Source organism: Danaus plexippus, chromosome 17 (genome assembly GCF_018135715.1).
Source record: "Danaus plexippus chromosome 17, MEX_DaPlex, whole genome shotgun sequence".
Lineage (NCBI taxonomy): Eukaryota > Metazoa > Arthropoda > Insecta > Lepidoptera > Nymphalidae > Danaus > Danaus plexippus.
In genome coordinates, this window is record NC_083548.1 from 5,446,944 (window position 1) to 5,465,441 (window position 18,498).

The following is an 18,498-nucleotide window of genomic DNA, read 5'->3' on the forward strand; positions in this document are numbered from 1 at the left end:
TGAGTGAGAGAGCCGGTTGCCCTTTTCCTATACCCACCCTTTCCTGCCATTTCCTTATTCCCACCCCTCCCTTTCCCTCATCAATCAAGGTTGGCAACGCAGGTCCATGGTCGTAGTAGGCCGTCCATGGTCCAAGTAGGCCGTCTGCCACCTGTCACATAAAAAGAAACAGTATAAAAAATCAAAAATAAAGACATCGCTCACGAAACCACTTACGCTTCATTATACGATTAAGAGAATAAGAATTAGTTTCATTTTTAAAAAAAACTAAAAATTTACTTACTCTATTTGTTTTTAGTTTAAATCGATATATAAAATATCTTCGTCGTCTAAATAAAACAGTGTTAATTTTAAAAAAACTAAACTATTATTGGTGCTCCAATTATAGTTATTGGGTATGTATGTATATTATTGGTTATTAGGTATGTATGTATGTCTTCGTAATGAATATCTATTACAAAATATAACTTATAAACTTAGCTGTATTATTACTTGAACTTAATTTAAAAAAATACTATTTAAGATTACTTTCATAGTTATATGCTTATATATTAACATTGTACTATATAGTTAATTTTTGTAAATATTTTTAATATTATTACTTTAGCTTTAATATTTTGCATAGCATATTAAATTTGCAAAACTATTACTTGAAATTAGATACAAACAGTAAAGGCCTTTCATCCTAACTCCAACAATATATTTCTCAAAGAAACTTATTAACCAACTTTATTATTATAATACACAATAGGAAACCTTTCCCAATCTGATCTTTATTAAGAACAATTCTAAGTTATAGAATGAAACATCTGCAAGTAGGGCTCTACATTGAATTATTACATTTTTTACTCCTCAATATTTTTTTTGTGTGTAGGAGTTATTATATGCTGATGTTCAAAGCTCTAGAGTCACCACCCTCGTTCTTTTAAAAAAATTATGCATTGGGTTTTCGCAACGTATAACGTAAATTAGCAGCCCTACAGTAATACATACATTATTCGAACCAAATTAAATTGATTCAATCAGATTTTGTGATAAATTTCGATTTAATTAGTATCTTAACTTGATACTTTTCATAGTCATTAGTTATTTCGGCTTATTGTAACCAAAAAAATTAAATATTTTATAATATCAATAGCATCTCAAGGTGGTAGAGCCTATCTGTGGTCAAGTTACTGCAGCTCGAATATGGGCTGACTCGATCAGGGCAGTACCACTCTCACAGAAGATCGGTGTGAATTGGTCTTTAATGGCTGCGTTTCGTCCGATGAGTGAGAGGGCCAGTTGTCCTTTCCCTGTTCCCCAAACAGGGTTGGCAACCCACCCCGAAAACTATGTTGGCGGTGGTAGCTACCTCCACCAGGTAGGCCGTCTGCTCGTTTGCCCCCCTTGGCATAAAAAAGCATATTTTTTAGAAGCTAATAATATTTAAGGCATATAACTCAAGATGATAATTCTCTTTTAAAGCAATTAGTTAGCTGTAATTTATAAATCAAATAGTGAAAACGTTAAAATGCACCCAGACGATTGTATATCAAATTCTTAACTTAGACTTAACGAAAGCAATCGAATTTATACTTACTTGAAAGTATTACAAATAAATTCATAAATATAATATATCGATTGCACGTTTATTTGTTTATTTTGGTATTACGAGATTCCCTAAAAATTTTACTTAAAAGTGATTGACATTATATGTAATTGAAAAATTAAACAAAGATCTTCATCCTGAACACGTCTAACACACGTCTCTTAAAAATATTGACCGATTTGATTGATTATTATTTAAATATTTATTACTAGGACATGAGAAATATCTATTATAGGCGGTGATTTGGAATTCTGGAAATATATTTTAAGTATATTAATAAAACTAATTTATTTACCAAATGAGAAAGTGTCATACAAGGATAAATTCTTACGTTCCTCAAAGCATTCCTGTGCGAGACACTGTTGTTAATTAGACGTTTTCAATGCAGCTTCCACAACGAATTTCCTTTGAGGGAGGATTAAATTAAATACTACACGGTTAGGGTTAAATGTCCCATTGTTGTCATAACTATAACATTAAATAAAGTCCAATCAGGAAATCTAGCTACTTCGAAATCTATTTTTAATACAAAATCCAAATTATAACACATTAATATAAACAGATATTTAATTAATCTCCTTATTTTAGTATTCACACGATCTGTTCTCTCAAGTTTTAAAACCCTTCAGCTTTGGAACAGAGACTGCTTAAGCTAATTAAAAATTTCAATACCGACTCAAATCCGATGTCCGTACCTATCATCAGATTAAGCGATTTTGTTAGTTTACTGATAGAAGTAACGAAAGTTCCTTAAAAGGGAAACTATTTTAGAAAAAACTTTTTAATTTTCCGTCTAAAAACTATGTCAACAGATGAGTATTTCATTTTAATTTTCGCTTGAAGATTGACAGAACCAAGTAAAACAAGTAAGTAGCACTACAACATGATTCTATACAGTTTCCGTGTATACCAATTGAGGAATCGTAGAAAGAATTTATTAATAACATTTATATAATGATACTCCGCCGTTTAGCGTCACCCCTGACCAGTTGTTTTAAAGGTTTTCTTTAGTCTGATAATACTGAAAGTCCAATGACTTAACTAATGTTGTACTGATGCTGTCGGACGTTTAGAGCAAACAGATATGTATAAAATAAAAGGTTCCTTCGTGATATGTTATCACAAACATTAATAATAATATATTATAATTTATTTATTAGTCTAAGTTTTGTACACTAATTATTTTATAATTTAATTCTTCTTTAATCTATTCTTTATACACATGATATAACAAAATTTTCGATTACTAATTTCGATGAGTTTTAAAACTAATATTTCTTTATCAGTGTGACTCGGTGGCGAGTTCTACGACAAGTTAAAAAGTACTCTTTTTCATTATTTACTTTCCTGAAAAGTAATACTTAATAATTTGATTATAGTTTTTATTTTAAAAAATAACAATATTTTTGCAAATTTTATTAATGGAAGTGTTTAAGCCGGATGGGTTGGGAAAATTAATTAGTTGTAAAGTAACTGTCATTGTCGCATTGTGCAGATAGGTTATAGCTTAAAACTACCTTTATTACTATTAAAGGTATCATACTCGATGCATTTTTTAAAACCATTCCACTAAAAACCAATGCGCATATTGTATGTAAATAACAGATAACTAAAATATTAAAATTAAGTTTCCATCGCGCTGTCATATCACTGAAACGAGATTTTAATATATTTGTATGAGGATCATAAGTTATAAAGTAGGATTTCAAAGATTTGTTAAACAAAGGGAACCCTGGTGGTTAAGCCAACACGTTAACAAAGAAGTAAAATCTCTCTATCCATATCAATCTTTCTTTATGTGTTTAAAACCAAGTCAATCAATCAATAGCTTAGAAATATATATTTTTTGTGATAACGCAGCCACAGTTAAATATACTGTACCAATGCACGCATGCATAGGTAAAAAAGTTCCCGTTACGTCGAGTTACACAGAGATTAAGATAAATTTTCTCAAAATAATGTTTTATTGATTTAAATGACTTTTATTTCCACAATACCGAATCCATCACCACATTTTGTGTCAGAAGAAACATCCCTGATACAGAATTTAATAGTAGGCAGATGTTAGATGTATCAGTATTATTTAAAAACTAAAATATATAGTCTGTAATAAAATCTCAATTGCTAAAAATATATCTTTTTTTGGATATACGTTATTTTTAGTGATTCAATATGTGTACAGTTTGTCTTTCTTAAATACTTTTGGTCTTTTGGTACGATGTGTGAATGAATTTCTTCCCTAGCTTGGTCTCACCAGGCACTGACATAATATAATACGTACTTATGGGATTTAAAATGTTCTATTTTAAAGACAACTATTAGATATTACGTAGCCAGCCGTTTCCGTAAGGGCTGCGACCGCAAAAGTTTGATTAACTTTACCTAATCACAATAAACGGATCATTCCTAACAAAAATCAGACATTCAATTCAACCTTCGTTTTAGTATCCTCACTTCATTAGAATCTCCTGTCACATGTGCTCCTACCATCAGCAGATTCTTGTTAGTAATATCTCAAGATTTTTTGAAAATTAGAACGCTTACTACAAAAATAGCTATGTCACATATAAATCTTATTTCTTGTTAAAAATACGTCGCAATATAGACCACATTTCAATATTTTTAATGACTGGATCGTGTATATATAATTTCATTTGAATAAAAAAGTTCTTCAGAGGGTTATACTAAGTTACATTTTAAAAAATAAATGAATAAATACTGTGTAATATGACTTAAAATAATTATGACATATGGAAAAAAAACAAAGTAATCAATAATAAAACCTAATTTCTTTATACAATATCCCTATATTTTCTAAGGATCCTCATGTCATTCAGAAATAAATTTGTTTAATTTTTGTTACTTGTTGGGGTAATCAAATATTTTTTTATAAAATTGCATCTTAAAAACGTTATACAACGCGTTGATTTATGTAAGATTGATAATTTCTTGTACATAGTACTGATACAAATGTTGTAGCAATTTCAGTCATAAATGGAAGTTCGGGCAAGGTAAACTAGAAACTAATGGACTATTTACATAGGTACCTGGTAAACAACCCTACAAATTGACAAGTTTTTGTATGGCCTCAGGGGATATGTAAATCGTAAAGCCATTCACAGTAATAAAAAAGGTACACCTACAAAATAAAATCTAGAAATAAACTCGAACCTCGTCATATCACAAGACATAACATTTATATTTTTATGCAAAAAACAACAGCAAAAAACTTTAAAAGCAACTCGTTTGTTTGATCTCAACTTTTATGTTTAACAAAATAAAATCTCTTCTATAAAAAAACTACTTGCGAAGTTCATAAAGAGAATTAATTCTTTATCAAGTAAAATTCTTATAAACTTTGTTACCATTGAATATTAAGTGCAATTATTTGAAAATATTTATACATTATATGAATTTAGTCTTATGTAATACTATCATTAATTTTTGGGAGAAGAGGTAACCGACCGTATTTATCTGGTATTGTTGAAATGATCTGCACACGATATTTAATATCATTCCTTTTTTTCCATTACGTCATAGTCTTTCCAAAATTTCCTCCAAGATTTCGCCATGTTTTATAATGACCTGACATTGAGATCAATACAGAGATCTAATATTATAATCATCAATAAATACAGTATTCCTTATAATTTAATTATTAAAATACCAAAAATTAGAAAGAATAAAAAAGTTTTTTCTCCCTAAATTTAATCAGCGCCCTCATTTAAAATAATTGACGCTCGAAAATGACTGCTCAAGTACTAGTACTAACGCTTCCTTTAGCATCCAGTCAGGATTACCGAACGCGTCACGTTAATCTGATTTCGCATTTCTCAAGTTTTTTCTTCAAAGGTTCAATCCATTCACTTCTTTACTTGTCAACCTTCTTTCGAAGTTTAGTGGCTTTTTCTTTTCTATAGAACAGCACTGAGAACTACTGACAATGAGGTTTGAACTTGAGTAGAGGTTCTAGAGGATGGAGAAACTTCAATTAAATATTAGCTAGGTATCATATCTTTTACTTTTGTCATTAAGAAATCTTTTTCTCTTCTTAAGATATTTTAACTATGTACTTCATTTCTCTTATCTCTTTTAAGAGTCTCAGTGTCTCTCTTTTTCTATTGTTATTTCATATGTGATCGAACAGCCTGTGTAAAATAAGTTTACAAAACAACTTTATGATGTTTCCATTAATATATAAAAAATAATAAACTGTATACAATATAAATTCTATTCTGTTAGATTATGCATTTGCAGAAGACTGTGTATTCTGATTTTTCATAATGTTCGCAAAAATTATGTAAAGTGATTTTGTAGCTTACAAATTTACATACAAAAAATACAGGATGTAGAGAGATAATTAAAAAAATAACATTAATATTGTTAATTACCAGAAGACTACGTGGTCAGGGTCCAAACTTTTTTCACAAAACTAATAACACACTACATATAATTGTGTATATACATTACGACTGACTGGTCAGTCATATAAGGCATATACCGCTTCCACTGTGTTCAGCATAAATACAACACCCTTCTAAAAACTAACATTCAACTTCCAATCTGCACTTAGGTTGGACACCAACGCCCCTGCTGCTTTGTAACCAAAATGAGATTAGGATACAACTTCGTAATGTCATTTTCGCAATCGAGGTAATAAAAGCTGACGATATAATATTTATTATCTTTATATTAATTAATTTAATATATTGCAATCCTTTTAATGTTTTAATCAGCAGAATGCAAAAATGCTATCTCCTTATTGGTAATATTAAATCTGGTGAAGTGGTAGCTCAACATTGGTTGAATGTAAAAAATTCTTAAATAAATGAATTGTATTCGAACTCATCCAGGGTAATTCTATCTATTTATGTTACATTTTAAATACATCGATAAATAGTATAATAAAATCTTTTGTTTTGAAACGTGAAATTATTTAATACCCAAAATACAAACCGCCTGTCGTAATTAAATATAATGAAATAGTACACAAAGTGAGTGTTCTTGTATTGCTGATTACGTTAAGTACTAAAAGCCGTAGGCTCTGAATAATTAATTAAAACTTTGTTTTATGTATTAAATTAAATCGGCTGCGATGAAAAATTTTAAGATTACTTTAATTATGACTGTTTTGAAGTTCATTTACTAAATTTTCATTTCTGGTTGATATTTTCTTTATTGATAAGTTTAAAGTTTATACTCGGTTATTTAAAAGCACAAGACAATGTACATAAATAATCATTAAGAAACGACGAGGTTATTAGTGATTATTATACAGAAAAGAAAATAATTTAGTTTACTAACAATATCAAAAGATACGTAATTGGTTAGATAGACAAATAAATGGATTGATAGTTACATAGACAGGTAAATAGATAGATGGATGGATCAATAGATGAACAAACAGATCAAAAGACATATACGAGACGATCATGTAAAATAGAGTGAGATTCTCCTGAGAAATTGGATCAATATATTTTTCTTAAAACCTAAATTTGGATAAATGGGATACATTTTATTAATACACAGTTTTGAGATAAGCGACATCTATGAGTTAGTCTAATAACTTCTTTTTACTCCACACAACTTGGTGTCAAACGCTACAAGAGGTTAATGTTTATAGAAGAAATCTACTTATTTGTATATGATATTTATTGCTGTCTAGTTCTATACTTTACATAGAAGGAACATGTTTTTAAATTTTAAAATTTTCCAATTTCTGCACAACAGGTGGGTTTCTCAAAAAATATAATAGATGGCGCTAGTTGCATACTACTATTATTTCTTTGTTACTTATTTAGTAAAGTTCTTAAAACCAAATTAAACCATTCTATACAGCTAGCCATGTTATATCCTATGTGAATAATCCTATTACTAAAATAAGGACGTTAAGGAAATAGTATAACATTATGGAACAAGTTTGTGGTATTTCCAAATTCTGTGTAAGCGTCTGCTTTCAGTTTCTTATTTTACTTTATTTTAACCGACTTCGAAAAAGGAGGTTCGCAATTGGCCTGTATTTTCTTTTTCAATTAATATGAGAACTGAACGCAAACAGTTTCCAGTTTTTTTTTATCTTTAAATCTTCACACATTAAGTAAATACATAAGATCTTAAAAGATTAGCCAATTTTATTTTTGTTAGCATCACTGCTACTTTGTGTCTATTTGTATTTTATCATTCCATATTGTAAAAAGTTACGTAATAATTTACGCGGGGTAAATGATTCAGCGATTACTAACAATACATTTTTATTGTCCCGGTTTCTTCTTCAATCAATTTTACCTACTTTCACTATCTCAAAAAATCCCATTAGTCTAATTAAAAACAAAACAAACAAAAAATAAGAAGGTTAATTAAGAGTTTTCCTACTGAAATATAAATAACATTATTTTTCTTAAAGGAATGTTAGTTCTAAATACATATATAAAGAGTGTTAGGTATAAAGTTATCTGCTAATTACAACAACAATAATTCTACTAATATTGATTAATCCTATTGTCATTATATCGCCAAACGTTTCAGAAAATTTCACACAGCAAATATAAAAAAAAACATGTGAATATGTTACATCGATATTACAACTACAAGCATAGTAAGAAACGAAGCTAGTATAAAAAGAAAAGTAAAAATAGAGTGAAGACTATTGATTTGTTACTTCTTTGTATTTTTCCACGACGTCTGCAACTAATAATTAGGGTCATCTAAAAGTTAGGTATATTAAATCTAGTTTCACTTCAGGAGGAATCAGGTTACATAAATCAAATTAGTGCTGATATATATTTTTCCCTTTTTTTCACGTATTTTACTTTAAATTGTCTAACTTTGTCTAATCTTAACCCAGACTATATAGTACGTAGTTCCTATTCCTTACTCAAAGTATATCTATCAATAACAAAACGGAATTAACCTCATTTTTCTTACTTTTTGTCTGTATTCATATTATCTTTACTCCCTTTTATAGCCGAAGGCAATACACAATGCATTTATAGTTAATTAGCTGAATGAACAACAGATCATTGGGTTATTTTTGAACATACAACCGTGTCCGCCATTCTCCTAATTAAAGCTCCGTAGATTATCGACGCTCCTAATGTAACAATGAAAGGACGTATTTCTTCTTTCACGGGATGTTTTCGTTTTTAAGATAAAAAACAAAAAGAAACCCCAAAAATATGACCAGAAACTAGTTAATTAAATACATAGATGCGACGAATATCGGTAAATTGAATGTATCTATTTATATCGATTTGTAGACTCAGAAGTCTAGAAATTAAAATCAGAATCTATATTCTTTTATATTTATGTCATATATAAATTAACTGGCAATATTGCCAGAAACTTCGTAATATTGATGTTGGATTTTCATTTAATGCAAACGCATACTTATGTAGGTGGATGCCATTTTGGTTTGTACATCCTGGGGCAGTGAAATGAACAACGGTTTTGCGATGTCAATTTCAAATATAAAGTTTTCGCAAAATAAAGCCTCAAAATTTTGCAAAATATGACTTATAAAATTTTCATGAAACAATATTGTGGGAAGAAATTATTTAATTTTTCATATATCCATTTTAGATGCACTAATATCAAACACAAAGAAAATAAAAAATTGCTTTCTGGCAGTTAAGCCGCCATCTCTACTTTCGAAACTTATTTGGTTGTTTAATTTTATTTTCTTCGATTTTTCATTACTTTATTTACTTATAGTTACACAAATAAAAATTTTGCTTTTCTATATCTTCAATTTAATTTTATACATAACATCGTTGTGCAATATTGCCAAAATGAATGTGAATATGCCAAAATGATTCTTCACAAATAATAATGTAACACCACAGATAATTCTTTTTGGACTGTTATTAAAAGACACATATTGATATACATTCGAACCCAACTCAATTAACCACGCATACGGAGCTGACGGCGGAAGATTTTATTCAAAATTTAAATCAATAAACGGTCGTATTCACATAACAGATACGATTTCATAACAGATGCAGCTTTCAAAAGTTTTAGCATTGAAATATTAACATCGAAACCTTTTCAGTTCTGTTATTATATTAATTAAATCCTTAATGGCCAAACCAGACAAAGCCAAACGTAAATTCAGAAAGGACAGTCGCTTCATAAACACGCCGCCTATAAAAAGCTGCGTAATAGAATGTGTAGGGATGCAAAGCGTCGCTATATCTTCTCCTCTTTTTGCTATACTTCAAGCTCACAAATCTGGAGCTTCCTAAATTCATTAGGTGTGGGTTTTCGTTCCAAGTGTAAATCCTTCCAAAAAATTAACTTAAATGAATTAAATAATAATTTCTCCAATCCTCCGGTGTCGGTGCCTTTATCTCGTAACAAGTATTCTTTAATGAAACTAGCTTCCACCTCCCCACCTAATGGTAACTCTTTTATGTCCCATAACAGAAGAAGATGTCGGAAATCTCTTTTATCCTTTTCTTCCAAAGCTATAGCTTTTGATGAAATCAGTGTTGACATGCTTGCACCAATACATAGCATTCTCTTAACTGTATTACCTCATATTTTTAATTTTAGTAACATTTCCTACAGCTTGGAAGTCGGCTTAACTTATCCCGCTACCTGAACTGCCATCTCGCTTTAGACCTATCTCTATTCTCCCTATCCTTTCTAAAATTCTTAATTCTTAATTCATTATTCATAAACAACATTCTGACCACCTCTTCCGCCATAATCTCTCTTTCAATCCGGTTTCTGACCCCATCATAGTACCAGTTCTGCTTTACTTAAAGTAAAAGATGATGATACGCCATGAATAACAGGAAATTAACCATGTTAGTTCTCCTTGACTTCAGTAATGCATTCAACTCGGTCGACTTTGAAATTTTATTAGGAATCCTCTCCTCTCTCTCTCGATATCTCCAGCTGTTATTAAATGGTTTCAATCTTGCAGGTCGTCGGCAGATGGTGAAATCCGATGAGAGCTCCTCTGATTGGAATGACACATATGCCGGGGTACCACAAGGCGGCGTCCTGTATCCTTTACTCTTTTCTATATTCATAGACAATATTTCCAAAACTAATTCTTCTCCCTACCTTTGCAGATGACTTGCAGCTCTATAGGCATACCCCACCATTTACACTTGAGTAAGCTATCGAGGCTATTAATGAAGAGTTAAAATCAATACATATATGGGCAAATGATTTCGGTCTGCTAGTGTACCCAAAAAAATCTCAGGCAATTATAATTGGAAGTAGGCAAATGTGTAACAAAATTAATTTTGACATCTTGCCATGTATAGTGTACGATGAGGTTACAATTTCGTTTCTAGATCGTTTAAAAAACTTAGGATTATTAATGGATTGTCACTTGTCGTGGACAGCTCAAGTGAATGAAATTGGTCGAAGAATCCACCTTACTCTACATTCTCTCAAACGTCTGCAAAACTTCTTCTTTTTAAAACTAAAATTATTCCAGTACAACATCTTTTTCTTTCCTTACTCAATTACGGTGATGTTTGCTACTTAGATGCCACTGATGAGCTGCTCGATAAATTAAATCGGCTTCAGAATTTATGCATCAGTTTTATTTTCGGCTTGCGTAAATACGACCACATTTCTGAATTCCGCAATAAGTTAAAGTGGCTGCCCATCCGCTTCCGCCGGAATATGCATGTTTTAACGCTAATGTACAGTATGTTCAAACATTCTTCTCCCCCGTACCTACTTGAGCGTTTTCAATTTTCCTCCCCCAGAATCATTTCTAATCACTCATGTATTACAGAAAATCCTCTTGATATCCCTCCTCTAACACATTTTTTTCATAAATCCTTCTCTGTCCAAGATGCAACTTTGTTGAACTCACTCCCCTGTTTACAAAGAGAGTATAAGTGTACTTGCATTTATAAATCGACTTAAGAGACATCTTCTGTTACTTTTATCTTCTGATATGAAATGTTTATTTATTTATACTATTTGTATATGTTTTGTATATATCTATATATCTTATATATAAATGCCTTTTTTTATTTTTTGTATTTCCTTCTCTCTTTTTATTGTTTCTTGTACGAAAAGGCTTTCTGGTAAAGATCTCTGTTAAGAAATAAGTTATCCTTTGTGCTTCATATTCCTATTATAATAATGCAACCATTCCTATTTTTGGTACATAAATTAGTTAATTAATAACTGGAAGTCAATAAAGGTAAATCAAATCACTGCTGTGATAAAAACAGGAACAATTTCCTTCAATTTGGAATCACTAAACAATGGTCTATCCGCTGAATTGAATATTGATTTGTGTCTCTACTAATGAGCTTAACTGACACGCGCGTAATTAAAAATGGGCACAAGAGCTCGCGTTTTACTTTTAAATCATCCCAATATTATTAACATTAATCTGTTGCTAATTATTAATGTATAAAATTTGCAAAAGTTTGAATTTCAATGTAAAAAAATTTGACCTACATTCAGGACAAAATATAATATTTATTAAATAACTTCGTTAAATGTCGCAATCGATATTTATAGAAATTATACTGTTCGTACCGGGAAATTCTGAAAAATGTTGGATGAAATAAAAATATTCTCAAATTCCTTTCATTTAATACGTGTACATGAAAAAATTGAATAGAGAACACAAATGAAGTTTTTTTTTTAATATTTATTTCTGAAGTGAGTTAAAATAAAAAAAAGAAATTAAGTATACTTTATTGCTTAAATAATGCGCTTTTTGAATGCCGGAGATAAAAGTAAAATACAAAATACTATTTCATAAATTTCACAAAATACTATTTCTAGGGACGAAATTTTATAATTCCTGAGATAAACACCAGTTATGTCACTCCCTTTGTACGTTTGACATGATTCCTAATTCTCATTTTTTTTGTCAATAGAGAATACAAAGAGGTTAAATGAAGTCGTGGAATAAATAAAATAAAAGATATTTCGGATTAATAACTAAAGCGAAGTTGTGATTAAAAACTAAAACTAACGCGAAGTAAAGCGAACTAAACTAAACTAATTATAGAATGAAATTAATTGTTTATGTAGCTGTACACACTATTTCAAATTCTGTTTATAAGTTAGAGACGTATCTTTGTCGTTATATTAAAATTACGAGGTTAAATGAGTGTTTTTTGTTATCAGCTAGTGCACACAATGTTAAAATGAAACTAATTATTTCGGTTACTACGCGTTTTTTATTATTTTATAATAATCAACGCATAGTGTACTGTAAACGAGAATATCTTAAATTTCAAGAACACTATATGTCAACCATCAATCATCTGTATTTAATTTTCATATTAATTTCATGACAAAAGATTTTTTAATGTTAAATAAGACAAACGTGCAGACGGCCTTCCTGGTGGAGATAGTTACCATCACTCATGGACATACGCAACTTAGTTTTGCGGATGCGGGGCCAACTTAATTGGGGGAGAGGAAAGGTTGGGAAAAGGGACCGGGGGACCGGGCCTCCCACTTATCGGACGAAACTCAGCCACTTAAAACTACTTCACGCCGTTTCTGTGAGAGATTGGTACTTCCTCGGTCAAGACAGCACATTTTCGAGCTGCTGTAACTTGACCACAGTAGCTTGGGAATTAACTTAATAATAATAAATCATTGTATCAAAATAACAGCTTTCTCTTACAATTAATTAAATTTAAACTCGAGCGTTTAAATATAATTTTTATTACCGCTTATAATCGATTATTTCAGTCTTTGTTATTTGTTAATGCATTTATATTTAAATGACTAACTATTCGTTCTTAATTAGAATATATATCAATGACATGTTTTATATTATAACTGTAACTGGTTTTAAGCATTATTATTACAACACAGTGAGTGAACTGTGAAAATGTGTGGCACGAAGAAAGGTTACAAATATCTTTACCATTTACAAATTAACAGTACTTAGACTATAAATATTAAAGTACAAATTTTAAAAAAAAACTATGAAAACATATTTTTATATGTAACTTTTATTTTCTTCCTCAAGTAGAGAATTGAGTGAATGAAGCACGATCTGTGGGATTCATTTTGAGTGAACAATTCATATATACATTATTATATAATTGAAAATTACGCAAACATTGAACCTTTTATACTTATACTTATACCGAGGACAAAAAAAATATTAATATTAATACGTTTTCATAAACAAAGTCACAATAAAATAGAAAAAAGTATACAAAGGCGATATTATATCTAAAAAGCGATCTGTGTTATACAATCCCAAAAATTACAAGAATTTGAAATCATAACAAGATGAAGTTGTGTATATTTGACACGATACATATATGTATACAAATAACGAGGGACACAAAGTTAATGATAATATACACTAATAGCATATAGTAATGCATTCGTTAGAAAAATACAGAAGGGTGAAAGTTGAAAAAGTGAAACTAATTAGAAAGGAAGTGGGTATTAAGTTTAACAATGAAAATGGATTTAGCTCTACAAATAGAAAGGGGAAAGATAATACAAAGGCGAGAGGCAGTAAAGGAGCTGGCGGAAAGAAAAGAGAATTGGGGAGGAATTTTAAGAAGGAATTTTTTGAGATAAGCGAAGCGAACGGTCACAAGAGTCCTTAAGAACCTCAAACCGATCCTTAGACAAAGAATTTTAATATTCCTGAGAGAGCTAATTCGCTACCTTAGCTTTTCACGAAAAAGAAACACATGGTCACATGTACATCAAATATAGAGATTTTATAAATGCTCAAGGTTATTCAGCTGCTCTTTACTAACATCTTAGAAATCATGAGTCAGCGAACTCAAATATAGGAAGAATGAGAGAATTTGCAAGCAAAATTTTATTGGTTGTTAGTAAAAAGAAATTGGCTGGGGCAAAAATGTTTTTATCCATGACATCTTCAAGCAGACTCCAGTACAGATACTGGTCAGAAATAAAGCCTAGCTTCAGCTTTTTTTCGTATATTAAACATGAATTTTGTCAATCTCTAAAGTAGGTAAGTTGAAGCGAATTACCTTATATAACATTCTAGAACTACAAATGTAAATACTCTGGGTTTTTGCTGGATTGTCTTTCTTTCCAAAAGATTGACACTATTAGTATTTATGGCGTTTAGCTGCTTTTTAATAATATTAGGTGTACATATAAACTCTTTTACTTTAAATTCTAAAAACATCAGCTTGCATGTGGTGACAGTAGTAATTATATCGCTGATAGTATTGATAGAAAATGAAGAAAGAAGAGACATGTTACCTTGTGGAACTCCGGTATGAATAAAAGAACAATCAGAGTAAGGATCGTTAATCTTAAATCTTTGCCTTCGGCCAAGCAAGTAAGAGTGAAACCAATCAATCATCTCAGGAGATATGTTAAAAGAACCAAAAATAGCCAATTCGATGTGGAAGTCGAGAGTAACTTTCATTTCAAAGCCATCCAGTAAGAAATATCACCTGTTTCTGCAAATTATTCAGAGCGACGGTAAAGAAATTTCAAAGTAGAATACTCTATTGTCAAGGATGATGTTGTAGTGTGAGATTAATTATTATGGCATCTTTGTTCAACGTAATTCATCTTAGTATTGAAAAAATTTTATCATTTCTTTTAAATATGCCTGCATTGATTGAATATTGCTCTTTTACAGTAGCTTTTCGGAACTGTATAATTAAATGTGAAATCTTTACAATTACTTTAAAATAGATAAGATTTACCCGCGAAAAAAAGGAAAATATAGTTATTATCATTTTAAATAAAACGCTTATATTCTTAACATTACTTATTGACTACATATCCAAATGAAACAAAGTAACGAGTAACGAGTAATAAACAAAGGAACGAGTAACGATTGTATTATTATTATCTCTCAAAAACAAATAGTTTATAGCACGTCCATTCTTATTACCAAAATTATCTGATATTATTGATATATTTAAACAGATTTGGTCACAACTTTGTGACTAGAACTTAAATATATTTGATAAGAGATATTAAGCTATTCTAAATCTAAACAGCAAAACTTCAAGTAAACATTCAACATATCTTGTTATTCGTAGTATTTTTATACAAAGGTTCTTTAAAAATATCAACATGCTACCATAAACCTGTTTTGCAATATTTTTCATTGATGCTCCATTTCTATTCATCGTAGCACGATGGTCTATAATCTTCTCCGATAAATGGACTCTATTACTTCCTTATGTAGCATATCCACACAAACAAAAACTCTTCAGCTTTATAATAATAGTATACACTTAAAAATAAATACTTCACTTAAAAGCACCTCGTATGAATATTATCTTGCTGAGATCTATCCATTTAGTTTTAAATATATTTTATATTGTGTGCGGTATGTGTGTGTGTGTGTGTGTGTTTGCATGTGTGTGTGTTTGTATATGCGTGTGTGTGTTACAAAGTTTTTATGAATCCAAGAATTAATCAAATTCCAAATCTATATAAACAAAAGTAATAGAGGTTTGCCTTGGTTTTCACATGTTGACAAAACTGGACAGATTTTACTTAAATTTTCTAAAATTAATTTTTTAGAATTATGTCCTTATCCAACGCAAAATAAGATATGTCCTCGATTAATATTAAGTTTTAAAGCTCGAAAAACAACCATCGTAAACATTGAATGGTCAGCGATGTCCGCTTCTTGAACATAAGGAATAAATCTCTATAACAAAAACGCAAATACAGTCCTATATTACTAGTAAGGGAAAAATACAAAACAACATATAATCATCAGTTGTAATCAACACAGGACTCTGTTATCTCTCTTCTCCTAAAATCTCTCTTTACCGCCCTACAAATATAGCCATTTTGCCTAAACGGCTGTCGGATCTGCGGCATATGTGGCCTGCCTCTTCAGCTTGCTGATCGACTGAGCAACGTTTGTTACACTAATTCTCTGACGAATAACTTTATTTCGGACTCGATAGCTTAGACAAAGCTTCAATAAAAATGAAATACATTTATGTGTATTACATTTTTTTTATAGAAATATGACAAGTAAATGTACTTATTACTTTCAAAATCTAAAAGCAAAATAAAAAAATCCTGCAAAACAATGGAAATTCAACTGCTAAAAAACATTAATAAGTCATTATTCCGAGTTATGAAAACCGTATAAAAAGCACGTTTGTTTTTATATATACAATCATATACATATTATAAAACAAAGTCCCTCGCCGCGTCTGCTTGTCTGTCTGTCTGTTCGCGATACTCGGAAAACCTACTACACTGATTATTATCAAACAGTTATCACCACTCGACAGCCTGATTCTCGAGGAAGGTTTTAGTATACAATTTGTTAAGTTTTTGTACTTGCTTGTGTATACATTAACAATATTTGTTAAAAATGTTGGGAAAACATGAGCCGTCTGAGAGCTTTCAACAAAAACGCTGCCTAAAGTCTTTGAGATATAACAAAATAATAATATATGGTGGAATTGTGTATCTTATATAATCTACAGAAAAGTTCGCGATAGCATATGTCTATCTCTTAATGATAACATACTATATCCATTTTACAACTTTTAAAAATTGGCATTCCTAAAGCGTTTATTGGAAAGCTATTGACATAAATACCGTGTTAAGTCTTATCAAAATAATTTCATTTTCAAGCCTACATCAGTATCTGAACATTACTTTTTAAATCATTTAAATCGGGTGTATCATTTGAAAGTTATTATTATATAAGTTTAGTAATTCTCAAAATTAAATAGGCCATTTTATATTGGTTGTAAAGAGCCCGTGCGAAGCCGGGTCTGGTATCCAGTTTATTTATAAATATTTCATACAATAGTAAACAAAAATGGTGTTTCCACTTATTCGTTATCCAATTCATTTTATTATTTTACATGTAATAAACCATCAATGAAAGTTGATAGACAAATTATTTATGAAAATTAAGTTAGCAAAAACATCACATTTTTCAATGTATAGGAAATAGCCTCAAATCAAAATAAATAACTGATTTCTATAACACTTCGTTACGTTATTTGTATTCTTTGTATGTTTATAACAACTTTGACGTATACATTACAACATTGTTATATTAATATAATATAGAGAATCAACACACAAGGAATTCACCTGAAGGAAACTCGAATTACACTTGAAGCCGTTAGGAGACAAATCTTATTTCCTCAAAGCCTGAATTTACAACGATATTAAATTACAAGTACTATCCATTTCTTAATACAAATTTATTTTAGGACGTTTTGTTTGATAATAAATTTATTCGTCAAATGAATCAATGTTTTTGAACCATAATTAAGTTAAATAAATTTACGTCGGATTTATAAAATTGATTACGAATTGAATAAAATTATTAATTAATGTTTTACACATAAAAGTGTATACCTAATTATATATCGTGTAAAATGTTATAAATATTTCATTCTGTGTACTATTTATAGATAAATATTCAAAGGAACCATCAACTGATCAAAAGTTTTAATTAGGCTTATAAAAAGTTTCCTCAGACGCAAAACTGAAAGGCAGAACTCAGCTAAGTTATCGAATAGTTATCAAGTAAAGCGACTTAGATATCAAAGTTAGACTTAAGCAGAAGGCTTAAAACGTAACATTCTAGATGTCCTGAATACGATCCAGATTATAAAATAGTGTTATTGTGATTAACCTGGATTATTTCTCACAGAAAATACTCTTTATTGTACTGTATCAAACAGACATACTGTTTTCCCTAAATAAAACTAATATTTTTCGGATTTACTAGACGAATTTTATAATTTTAACTACATAGTCCCGACGCTTCGGTTACTTTTCAGCAACCGTGATCACGGACAGACGAGATGTGAATGTCTGTCAGTCGGTCCTGTTTTTTATTATCTACCACCACCGATTTCTTAATTTTCTGGCGTACCACTCTGGATGCCGGCAGAATGTGCTTACGGTGTCTTAATTCTCATTATACTGTTTTCCTTTCC